The sequence below is a fragment of the Ceratosolen solmsi genome, unplaced genomic scaffold, assembly GCF_000503995.2.
Source record: "Ceratosolen solmsi marchali unplaced genomic scaffold, CerSol_1.0 scaffold29, whole genome shotgun sequence".
NCBI lineage: Eukaryota > Metazoa > Arthropoda > Insecta > Hymenoptera > Agaonidae > Ceratosolen > Ceratosolen solmsi.
In genome coordinates this window covers 5,915,553-5,929,036 of record NW_011948417.1, presented here as the reverse complement: position 1 = coordinate 5,929,036, position 13,484 = coordinate 5,915,553, and the positions used below count along the sequence as shown (strand labels likewise).

The following is a 13,484-nucleotide window of genomic DNA, read 5'->3' as shown; positions in this document are numbered from 1 at the left end:
TATTTATCTTTATGAAATTATCCATTTTATTATAAAATTTACAAGATACTATTATTTAATGAGAAACTGATAAGAATAGAATAAAAATAAATCAATTCGTACATTGTAAATTATAAATATTAAAGAGAAACAGGGTAATATTAAAAATGATACAACTGCAGAATTCGCAAAAAAAGTAAATTGCAAAGAATAATATAAATAAAGATATAACAAAAAATATATAAAGAATAATATAAATAAAAAATAACAAAAAAAAAAAAAAAAAAATAAAGATAAATAGGAAAGTCAGAAATATTTTCGTGAAATATAATTGAAAATTATATTTTAAATGTTCTAACAGGTCTCACTATACAAGATAAAGTAAATTTATTTGTATTAAAACTAATTAACAACTAGTTAACTATAAAAACTCTATTTTAATAAAAACTAACATTTATGAAAATGTACCATGAAAATATCACGCCTATTTTTCTATTTATTAAAATATTAAGAGTCAGAGATATATTTTGAATAATTCTTCAAATTAAATATAAGCAAGTATACTATAAAGATATAATGGAGTTTATGTTTATGCTTGTGACACTAAATGTAACACTAAGTGTCACTGTGACACTAAGTATAACAGCGTGTATAGTTTCATATTCCATGATCCCAAAAACGATGAAACATTGTGTAAATTCTAATCGAGTAAATACCACACAATATTCATTTATTTACATCTTTTTATTTTAATTTATTTAAAAGAGGCAATTCGAATTTTCAAATTGCAAATTTTAAATTTAAATTAGATAATTGCATGAAATTAATCGAATCATTTATTTGATTTAATAACAATTATTCGTGATACACAGTGGAATAATTTAATAGAATAAAAATAGATTATATGAACAAAGATATTTAGTATCTTGTAAACTTATAATACTTAAATACATATTTTTTGTTATAACAAGTTATTGGATATTATATTTAATTCAGTAATGAAATGTTAGATTTAATAATTAGTTCGTTCTTACATTTATATATTAGAATGAAATAAAAATATAATGCATATTTTATAATAAAATTTAACCCACTAAAACTTAGTACTAATCTTTAAAAATAATTCTAATACATTAATTTAATAATATTATTTATATATTGCATAAAATATAATAGATATCTATTTATATAAATATATAACATATCTTAAAAATATAATATAGCTAGAAGTATTATATATAAATAGATATATAATTATGCATATATATCATGATTCATATGGTAAATGTTACAATATATAATATGTGTTTGCTGATTAATTCTTTATAATTCATATCTCAGATTATATAAATTTATTTATAATATTATAAGTGTTTTACATTGAATTTTATCTTCGACAGTATTCTACCTACTTATTTTTCGAATACATATGTATAGTTTTTACAGGATATTACATTCTTAAATAAGCATAGTTCATTTATAAAAATATAAATTCTGTATAGTCTTCTAATACAAAAATAACTTCCTTATGATTTATTAATTGATAAATAATATGAATTAATATAAAAGAGATGAATAAAGAATATTTGATATTAATATACCGGTTATGAATAAATAATTTAAACTAGAGAAAACAACAGAATTTTTAATTTTATAATGTGAATCAAATTTATTATGCAAGATTGTTCTGCGTAAAATGAAATTAGTAAAAATTATTTTAAAGATAGTAATAATTATTTATTCTCTATACTGTTTATCACTATCTTTGAGTTTAACTTAGAAAGAAAAAGTATATATATATATATATATATATATATATATATATATATATATTTGTATATGTGAACTGATAATCAATTCGAATAATTAAATTTATATTTCAATTATTCAATATAATAATTAATTTAAAGAATAATTTATTATCTATTTATTATCTATGATTGAAGAAACTATAAAACGATTTTATATAGATTCAAATTTAAATTTATTCCGGGTATGTATATTCACATATAGCATTTTATATATTTATGTAGGTAATACGCATTAATATACACATAAAATATACGCAGCTGCTTGCGCGCATGTGTGTACATACACACACTTGTGAATATAACAATATAACATGGGATATTATTTTAATATAATATTTATTTTGCAATTTTGTGTGGTAAAAAATTAATAAAAATAATAGTAAAAAATTTATTCCCATAGATTTACAGTGCTATTGCAATTTTTTAAACTTTATGTTCTTGTATGTATGTATATTTTTATTTAATTAAATAACAATACAACTTGGTACAAAAATTAACAAAAAATTTCATTTATAAATTTAAACAAACTATATTTATCTGAAACTTTATTATATTTATTTAAAATACGGATATATTTAGAACATACATTCTTGAAACCAAAAAATGCTTTATCATTGAGGATGATTCAGTGGTAAACAATGCATATAACATAAAATATGGCAAATGAAAAATAGAAAAAGTAAAGTGAAAAACATCTTTTAAGCGTGTATCTCACATAAAAGGTCAGATACTATAAAATTCACGTTTTATCCACCGGTAAATTTACAAGAGTATATTTTTTGCAAAGAAAGTAAATGAAACAAGCGCTCCATAAATATCGTTTCAAGTCCGGTTATTGGCCGAATTTTTCTTTGTTTTTTTTGCGCTTAATTTACAATTTTTACTTTTGACATTTTCATCCTGGGAATCCCGTTGACCACAAGTCAGACATTTTTCAGGTGTCTGGCGTTCAAAGTTGGACCGATCCTACACTAAAATATCATAGGCAATCTCTTATATTCGTATCCAATGTTAATCAATTTTATTAATAAAAACGTAGGGGTGTACATATGAACAATCGAGGCTTTGGTATATCTATTGAATATAATTAAATATAATTGAAACTATTGACACTATGTAATACATATTTTTTATTTTTTTTAAATGACTTTCTTAAAATACATTGTCCTTATCCTTTGTATATAATTGAACGTAATAATTTAGTTATAAAACAATTGAATTGCAAATTTTGTTGTATATATAATATATAAGAGTTATATTTATTATTATGTATGTACTATATATACATATACATATTCACATATATACACATATACATATATACATATATACATATATGGACTTATGTATATAATATTATTGAAAAAACTTTTTTAATTGGCATTTTACATTTTAAATATTGAACTATGATTCACTTAAAAAATCTTTATAATATTTATTTTAATACAACTAGATCAATACTTTATCGACATTTGAATTAAAAATTTTAATTGATAGTCGTATAACTTTATATTTATAAATCTATTTTTCTTATCAAATCAAATTTATTAAGCATCACTTTTCTTATTATATATCATTATTTATATGAAATATTTTATGTAAATTTTGTGTAAATTTTAAAAATATACCAATCCTTACATACATATACTGAGTTTTTATAATAAGAATTAATAATAATTTTATTTTTGTTAAATAAAAATAAAAATGAAAAAATTATTTGAGTTTCAACGATTAATTATAATTGACTATATAAAATAGACGAGCTAAGGATACATAATCAATATTCAATGATATTTATTTTCGATAAATATGCATAATATTTAAATTTGTATATATAAAAGGCCTATAATACTTAAACATTGGTTTGCAAATGTAAATATAAGTAATTCATTAATGGATTTTGTTTGTTATTTTTAATTTTTATTATTCTTCAAAAATCGTCATAACTTCATATAAGTCGCTATTTACGTCACTTAATAAACTATAATTAAATATCTAAGTATTATACAGTTTCGATTTATGTATATTTTATAAGAAGCTAGCTAACTATACACCTTAATATACACATTTTAATTTCTCCTATTTTATTCTAACCCATTCTCTCCAATTATTAAGATTGAAATTATATACTTAAAACGATTATTTAAGTTTTTTTTCAATTCTAATAAATATAACGAATAATAAAAATATAGAAATGTTATTTTAGGAATATTTCTATTATACATTGATATAACTGCATTACATTATCATGAATTCATTACAATTACCTGCGAAATGATTTCCTCATAAAAACATAACATTATTTATTCACGAATTTCTGTATGAGTTAAAATCGTTTTTTATTAGTTTCACATTTATAAATTGAAAATAAATTAAAACATCATCTACAATCTTAAACCAGTTCAGCTTCAGCAATCATCGAAAATAATGCTTATGAACATTATATAATAAATTGAATCTATAAGTAAAATGTATTATAAAACTTAATTAAGTTTAATTGCAGGTTTTTTAATTTATAAAACATAAACAGTATTTTAAATATATATTATTATGAGAGTTAACATAAACAATCCTTACTAATCTATTACACATTCAAAATTTAAAAGTTAATCAGTTATTGGCAAAAAGAAAAGAAAATAATTCTCTATACAAGTATTTGTAATTATTCAATTAAATTTATTATACTTCTATTTATTTGTTTATAATAATTAGTTATTAATACAAAACCAATTATTAGTTATAACAAAGAGTTAATGAAGTATATTAAATTAATATTAATAAACATATTTTAATATTTCTTTCTTACAAAACTAATGATAGTGGCATAAAAACTAATGAATAAATCATAAAAATCATAAAAATTACGGATAAAGCATAAAAATCAAAATCTGCCTGATTAATTATAAATCTACTTATTGTACAAGTCATTGTTTGACATATTATTTAATTATTTCATTGGTATTTCATAAAGTGTCATTCGTATTGATATTACAATAAATATATTGTAATACATAGATTTAATTAATTCGAACATAAATAAACTTTTTAAATTTAAATATTACATTTGGTAAACTATTTTTTCCGTTTATATAATTAACCCAAAGAGAAAACTTACATAATAATAAATCATAATATAAAACTAACATAATAATAACTCTTTAATTTAAAAAAATAAATAAAATATTCTGTCGATTACATTTTGATTTTATCTATAAGTTCTTTTAAAATATACATTTATATTTATTAATTTATATTTTAATGTTCGCTAAATATTAACCGTTAGTTTTGCTCTTCTTTTTATTTTTTGTCATCCTTGAGATTGAATAAAGAATATATCTAAATACTGGGAAACATTCAAAATTAGAATACCTTCAATAATGTAATAAGCAAACGTTTAAACAAAAATTGCCACAATAAAAATATTATGAGATCTAATGACAAAGATTATAAGGTATCGAGAGAAGCACATATTCAACATAAGTCATACACTTATCAGATTTCAAGACTTGCCTTCTTGGCATCCCCTCATTACACATCTATTTTTTGTTTGTCTACTTTAATTAACAAATTTCAAATTAGCTCATATTTAATTATAAAAAAAAAAACTAAATTTAGTTGTGCAAAAAATACGACAAACAATATTTACTATTTAATTATTATACCTAGAAATATGAAACTTTTTCTCGAATTATAAATATACATTTATACAATATTATTAATCAATTGGTTCTTAATATCTATGCGTTTTTTTTATCTAACATATTAAAAATAATCGAAATACATTCATAGAAATATATTTTATTTTTATGCTAATATCCCTAATACGCATAAATTAATGAAGATGAAAAGTGAATTTTTTATTTCCTAAAGCATAAAATTATATTTTATTCTATTTATTTATGCTATTAATTTATGATATATATATATATATATCAATCATTATAAAATAATAATTGGTATACTACAAGATTTACGATTGATCTATACGATTAAATATATAGGCATAATATATTAAAAAATCTTATTAAAATAATTAATAATAATGATAAAAATGATTCATTAATGTTCATCTTAATATCCTTAAAACTAGGATTTTAGCTAATATACTTTATTGAATTCAATATACCATACACTAAGAAACTTCTACCTAAGTGCATCTAATCTTATAATGTGACCATTAAGCACAGGCGAAAAATAATCAAGATTACTGTTCCTATAATGACAAGAAAATTATGTTGTACATGTTATATATGTATACAGACTCATGTACATACATTTTCTTAAAACTTCTTGTAATGTGTCTCATATTACAGAATATATACGTCTGTCTTTAGTACTCAATTTTACTATACAAGAAGACAAAGACAGAAGATAAACGAACAATTAAAAATCAAATTTAATACAAAGAATCAGATTGTTTGATTTGGGAAACCATCGTAACTTATTCAAGAACATATCATTCATCTGTTGAATATATTACTATTAATCGATGGTTGAGAAAGTAAGAAAATAATAAGTTGGGGAATATTTTAATACAAGAATATCAATATAATACTGGGGTGCGAATATATGTCAGTTCAGACAGATGTGGCTGATTATTTCATGTGCCCTGAAGGAAACCGAGAAATGTTACAATACGTAATAACTTCTACGTAAACGCGAAAGTATGTCATACGATCAGATGGTTTTTCAGCGCTCAAATTTCTTTTTTCTGCGTTATCCGAAAAGATTCACCTACACTCTAGCAAATACACATATGTAAGTATAATTTTCAAGGGATCTTTACATTTATATCTTTGAAAATTCAATATTCTCAACGACCCTACGTCATACTAACATGTGTTTATCGAGTTAGCATATGATGTTTTGAAATTACAAAACATAAATATTTATTAATTTATTAAATATTTTTTTTATCGAAGTATTTATTAAATTTTAATATTGATTACATTAATATTCTCTTTTTTATGTATGATATATATCATCAGATGTCGAAGATATTAATGTATTTTACTTTGATATTTTCTTATTTAAATATAAAGAAAAGTTTTTCCGTTTTCTAATTTTAAAGAATATAAAAAATCTACTATAGTATTAAATATTTATATTAATATTTTTAATAGTATGTTAAAATATTAAAATTATATATAATATTTACAAAATTTTTAGTATATGTCACATATTTTTAGACTCATATTTTAGCTTAAGGTGCAAAATAAAATGAATTTTGTTATTCTACACGTCACAGAACAATTGACTGAAAATTATAAAATTTAGAAATAAAATGAAAGAAATCCTCTAATTGTAAAATATTAAAAAATGTAAAAAAAATTTTTATTTTTCAATTATTTTTATCATACATTCTACCTACATGATACCAACTGCAAAATTTATAAAAATAACATTTGTTACTTGTACAAATAAAACAAATGACAAATAAAATTTGATTTCCATTCGCGAGTAATGTATATGCATATATATATATATATATATATATATATTATATATATATATATATTAATTTTATATCAAACAAAAATGTTTAAAATATTATCATTATGAATATGAGATAAAATTTTAAATAACTTAAATTTTATATCATTTTCATTTAAACAAGTAGATAAAGTATTTCTGCTATATAAAAGATTAAATTATTTAAATATTTTATTTTGTAAGAATTATAAGATTTATATTTTATTAAATATAAAATAATTATAAAATAATTAGTTTACTAAAATTATAACTAGTATTAGTACGTATAAATCTGTGTATTATAAGGAACATAATAATTGCAAGTATTATGATCATTAAGTTATTTGTAAATACATTAATTTCGTAATATTTATAGAACTGCTTTTATATTAATATAATAATAATCTAAAATTCATCGAATTTTATTTGCAGAAACTAGTTATGCTAATGAGCATTCACGGATTGCTTAAATATAATAAATATATATAGTTTTGAACTAGACACATAAAACAGCACTTGTGAATGTATGTACGTACGTTGTATTAATACAAAAAAATCAGATCGCACGCGCCTTTGGTGTTTTTGTAGGTTACACACATTTTCAAAATACTTCATGTCAGCATAATCATGAATTACAAAATATTTCCATATAATATACTGTTCTAACGCTAAGCAAAAAAGGAATATAAAAAACCAAATGTTTAATGACTTCATTACAAATATAATATACGTTTTATATATATACGTAATATATAATTTATATAATATACGTAATAAAATATATATTTATTATTTATCAATTTTTAAATTATTTGATAAGAAATGTAAATATTAAATGCGTTAAATATGTTACTAATTATTATTGTTTGATAACCGATCATCTTTAAATCAGTATGAATATTCTTTACAAATTAATATAGGAATATTAGTTGAAAACAGAATTTAAATTCAGTATAATATATATTCATACAATATATATATATATATATATATATATATATATATATATATGGAAATATATTGTAATTAAATTTCATATATATAATTATATATATATATATATATAATTACGATAAAATTATGTAATAATTATATCAAATGATCAAAATTTAATTATTCTTCATTTTAACTTATTAGCTTATCAAAGATTAAATAAATTTACTAGAATTGTTCTATACATTTTTAGAGATAAAAATTTTAGCATAAAAACAATAGTCAGTCTGTTTATTTTTAATTTTTATATAACGTGACAGAATTCAAAATAAGTGACTACATATGCCAGTATAGATAGGTCAAGTGAAAGCAGACGTGTCAAAATATAAATTATTATATTTTTTATAATTAAGAGTTATTAAAAATTTTTTTTAATTTCTTCAGCACTAATTATTTACTATGTGAATGATATAAAGCATATTAGATTGTATTAATATTTTTAATTATTATAATAAAATTGAATGTTTAATCAATTAGTAATCAAATTGACTTTGTACGACAATTAAAACAATTGAATTTAATATTTCTTTCAATGACTAAATGTATTAAAATAAGGAATGCTGTAGATATATTGGAAAAGAATATTACTTATACTTAATCAATAGCTTAATCATAAAGACAGATGAATTAAATCCAATAATAAATAATATTAAAATAAAAAAATTAATTTAAATATGAGAAAGAAATACATGGATTTAATTATATATCCATTTTTTTAAATATCGTACGTAATATTACATATTATTTTAATATTTAATAAACTGCTTGAGTTGACAACATATTAAATATAAATGACACACGTTTAAAATAATATATGTAAATTTTCAAATAATAAAAAAATTTTTTATATACTAAGTTACAAAATAATGAACACATTATGTAAAATGATAGATTATTTCAAAACTTGATAATAAATATTTTTAAATAAATAATTTTCAATAATTACAAATTTATACTAACTTATATTAACTTATTTATATATGTATATTATGACATAAAAATATACCGTATTTCGTATTTAATAAAAATTTGTAATACAAATGGAAAATAAAATTTAAAAAATTATTTTGTTTAATGACAATAACATATAAGAATGAAAATCTTAGTGGTATGAAATATTTTGTGAATGAGATTGCGGTTGATGTAATAAACAAAATACGATCTATAACGATCAACCAAACTTATCGTTTTGCGCTTACATTTATGTCCGTACATCTATGTATTAGTGCTCACGAAATATTTAAGCCCAAGATTGCTTAGAATATTTGTGAGTCGATTATTAAGGTGGAGGTATCTTTAATTAATTACCTTAAAAATTGCATCTCCTTATACTAAATTCTTGTATAATTTTTATTTTATGTCAATTCTTTATTATATATTCAATTAATATTAAAGTGATTGACAGGAAATTATCAATTGTTAATATTCATTCATTCATTGTTTTATTTCATTTTCCTTCTTTAATTACATACGATGTTCTAAAGATCAAGAATATAAATATTTCATCTGATAATTGTAATTTATAATTAGTTAAAATATGATATATTTATAAATAAAAAATAATGAAGAAATCCATAAGTAATAGAATTTTACGTATTTGGTATATAAAAACTGCGCATATAATTGATATAAATGCTAACGTAACCGGTTTTAGTAACTTTTGATTCAAGAGTTTTTATATTTTATATTTAACAAGAAAATTTTTTGTGAAAATTATCTGCTTTACTATATTAACATTCAATAAGACCATAAAATTTATTTGCGGTTATTGGATAATGTACGGACATTTATTATTCAGCGCGATACTTGAATGCGACGTTTAACATTCTCATGATTCATGAATGAATTTCATTGATTCGAGGATTCACTTTGAAAGGTACATCATACATTCTTGGAGAGTGGAAAAAACCTATCCTGGTTTAAAATTTTAAGAGAGTAAAATTGAATAAATATATACACACATTAATATAATTTATATATATATATATATATATATATATATATATATTTAAATAAAGCATTTCCTAAAATTTATATTCTATATATTGATTATAAAAAAGTTATTAATCGTAAAAGAATGATAAATAGAAATTATTACTATTAATAATTTTTCCTTAGAAAATAAATTAAATTAAATTTTATGATGAGAAGTATAGATTAATTGCATGTCTAGAAAAAAGTTTGATCACATTAATAACATATATTTGTCAATCAAGTTAAATATATATTTATGTGTGCGCGCGTGTGTGTACATAACAGCTATAGTTTATTGAAAAATTTAATTTTTTTAAAACCGTAATGTTACTGTTTTATGTTTTTCAAAAATATAATGCTTAAATAATATTAGTGGAGAAAGAAATGCTTATTCATTAAAAATATTTTACTTAAACAATCTTTTATTCGATCAACGAAGTATTGCATTTCCTTATACGCGAATTTCATAATATTTTATAAATTAATATCATAATAATCCAAAAAGAAAGAGAAAAAATTTACAATTTTTCGCAAGACAATGAAGATTATCAAATAATTTGGGAACTTTATGTAAATATGTTTATTCGCAGAACCAACAAGTAGTTGGAAAAGGGTTATGAAATCTTACATATGCATATGTGGTATACGATCGTATTAATAATAATTGATTTCCGTAAGTAAATTATTATTAATGCGTAATTGGCGTAGTGCGTTATATGGAATTCAAAATCTTAATAAAAACAGTCGCCAACCATTGTTCATCAAAGTTTTGGTGGATGAATTAATTTATTGGATATTAAAGTGACTTGAGCGCTGGTTTCGATGTACGCAACGGTATCAGCGAAGCAAGTATTTGTCTCCGAATGAGCAAAAAATTGCAAAAAGTGAACTCTCACCTGACACAGTGTTTCCTCGGCTCGTAGTTACTCGTCAGGCAAAGTATGGGACGCGGGGGGAGGTGCTCCCTTGCACGAGGTTCATTCCAGATCGTCGGCGATGTCTGTTCGCTTCCTCGACTGTGCTACCGGGTGCGCGGAATCCCTCCCGCATCTCTCGTTGACCCAGCTTCGGTTTTGCGGCAGAGACACCTGTCAATCAGACCATGATATTTTCATTAAATAAAAGGTTGTTTCTAGGAGCAGCGCTATAAAACGCCACGCATGGCTTCAATTGAGACGTAGGGTGTAACAACAGAGTAGCACGGTTGTGTAATAATTTTATTTACTTGCCGAGTGTTTCGTTGAATGTTGGGATCGATAATTTTACTCTTGGCAAATCTTGATCACGACTAAAGAGTTTAGTAAATTAAATAAATGGCTTTTGATCCAATAGACATAATGAATATGACAATGGTTGGATAAAAGATTACGATGACTATGTTTATTTACCTTGTAAAGGAAGTTGTGGCGTAAGGAGTTGCTTAGTAATAACTATTGATAAAGATGTAAATTTGTCCAATTTACAATGCAAGATAGGTTATTGTTATTGTTATTATTATTATTGTTATTATTATTATTGTTGTTGTTATTATTATCATTATTATTATTATTATTATATCTATTATCTTGAAAATAAGAGCCTATGCTATTAATTTAGAAGCATGAAGTTTTATTTTTAGCTGATGAATAATAGCATTCGAAGTTTTATTAAAATTCCTTTGTCGAAAATAAATAAGTTTTACCGTATTGCATACTTTTATATTAGTGTATGTTTTTTATTCTCGGTAATTAGTTTGTTGGAGCATGAATGCACGATGCAGAAAACTATTACGGATAACTAGAACTTAGAGTGGCATATAATTACGATGCCAATGGCTACGACGATACAAATAGTAATTAATTATCGAAAGTAGAAAAATTTGAAACTTTTTCTGCCGCATAGTTACTAAATTTTCTGAAATATTATTCAATATTACATCTCTGTGTTTCCAATTTAAGAAATTATATGTTTCAAATGTAGAACATGGAGTGATATCTTAGGCAACATCTTGTTGGTTATGAATAATGGGAAACTACTTTTTTTTTTTTTTTTTTTTTTTATAATAATACCATTAGCGTAGAGGCGCACACACGCACACGCATCAACATTCATAAACATTTTAAACAATTTTTTACATACCTGTTGATAAAGACCTAATTGTTTGGATGTTTATATATACGTATATACAATTGTTTTTTTTTTTTTTTTATCAATTAATAGTTTGAGATATTGAGAGATAAGGCAACATCGGATAAGAGTCGAGAAATATGAGAAAAAACGTATGAAAATATATTTTATTTTATACAATGAGTTTTTACGTTAATTGGATAAGACATATAAGACACAAATATAAAGAATTAATCTTATCGCTTGAGAGTTATATGGAGAAGTAATTTTAATGTTAGTGACCCCAAAGAAAGCACAGAGATTCCCGAACAATTGAAATTGTAAAATCTGTAGATTCTAGGATCAAATGTTTATTGATGTCAATTCGTTAAAAAAGAAGAGAGAAAAAGCCTTAAACGGGATATCATAAGCGAGTCGTCCATAATAATGTGGATAAGAAGACACGAGGTCTTACGAATTAACCTCCATCACTTATCGTTTACTTCACAATGACACGCGAAACATTAGAATCTCGCTCCAATATCGCTCTAATATCGCACAACCAGCAGCCCAAAAAAAAAGCACCAAACAAAAAAAAAGACCCTTTGAACCGCTTGAACTCCTAAGTACGAGCGCGACGAAGGCAAGACGCTAAAGAAAGCCGGCACTAAAGCTCCTTCACAGTCCCTCATCAACCAGCATTAGTGTCGATCGACATACCGAGCACACCACCAAAGACTGCAAAACAACCAATTTTAAGGAGCGGGCGGCAGCAGTGGCATAAACAACAGCATCAACAGTAGCAGGAACAGCAACAACAATAACGGGAGCGGCGACGGTAGCGGTAGCGGTGGCGGCTGCCGAGTCCGACCGTAGGTCCCTCTTTGTCGTGCAGTTGCCTTCGCGGCAATTCCCGTCCTTCTCGCGTCCAGCATCAACGGGACGGATTGGGCGCAGCGGCAGCGAGAGGAAGGCCACGCATCGGCGCGCGATTCACGAGACTCGCAACCGGCTCCGGCTCTGACTCGCGGCCCGCGCACACGCACGGACGGAGGCTCACGCGCACACTGTGACTTTCCCCTCGCGCCAATTCTGGATAGGCCGTTGCTCCGCCGCGCTGCGACTCCGAGTCCGCGGCTCGAGCGCCGCTTCCTCCAACGTCCAGGTTGA

The 13,484-nt window shown here is 23.8% G+C and overlaps 1 protein-coding gene across 2 annotated transcripts in view; it reads right to left on the bottom strand.

Moving 5' to 3' along the window:
- LOC105359723 (sn1-specific diacylglycerol lipase beta) overlaps positions 1-13,484 on the bottom strand; it is a 25,886-nt gene extending 12,402 nt beyond the window's left edge. The window contains exons 1-2 of one of the 2 annotated variants that reach the window (XM_011496377.1): positions 13,035-13,484; positions 11,126-11,317 (exon numbers count right to left, since the gene is read on the bottom strand). The gene's annotated coding sequence lies outside the window, so the exon portion shown is untranslated. The remainder of the gene's footprint in view (positions 1-11,125; positions 11,318-13,034) is intronic. The other variant, XM_011496376.1, reaches the window with a different exon arrangement.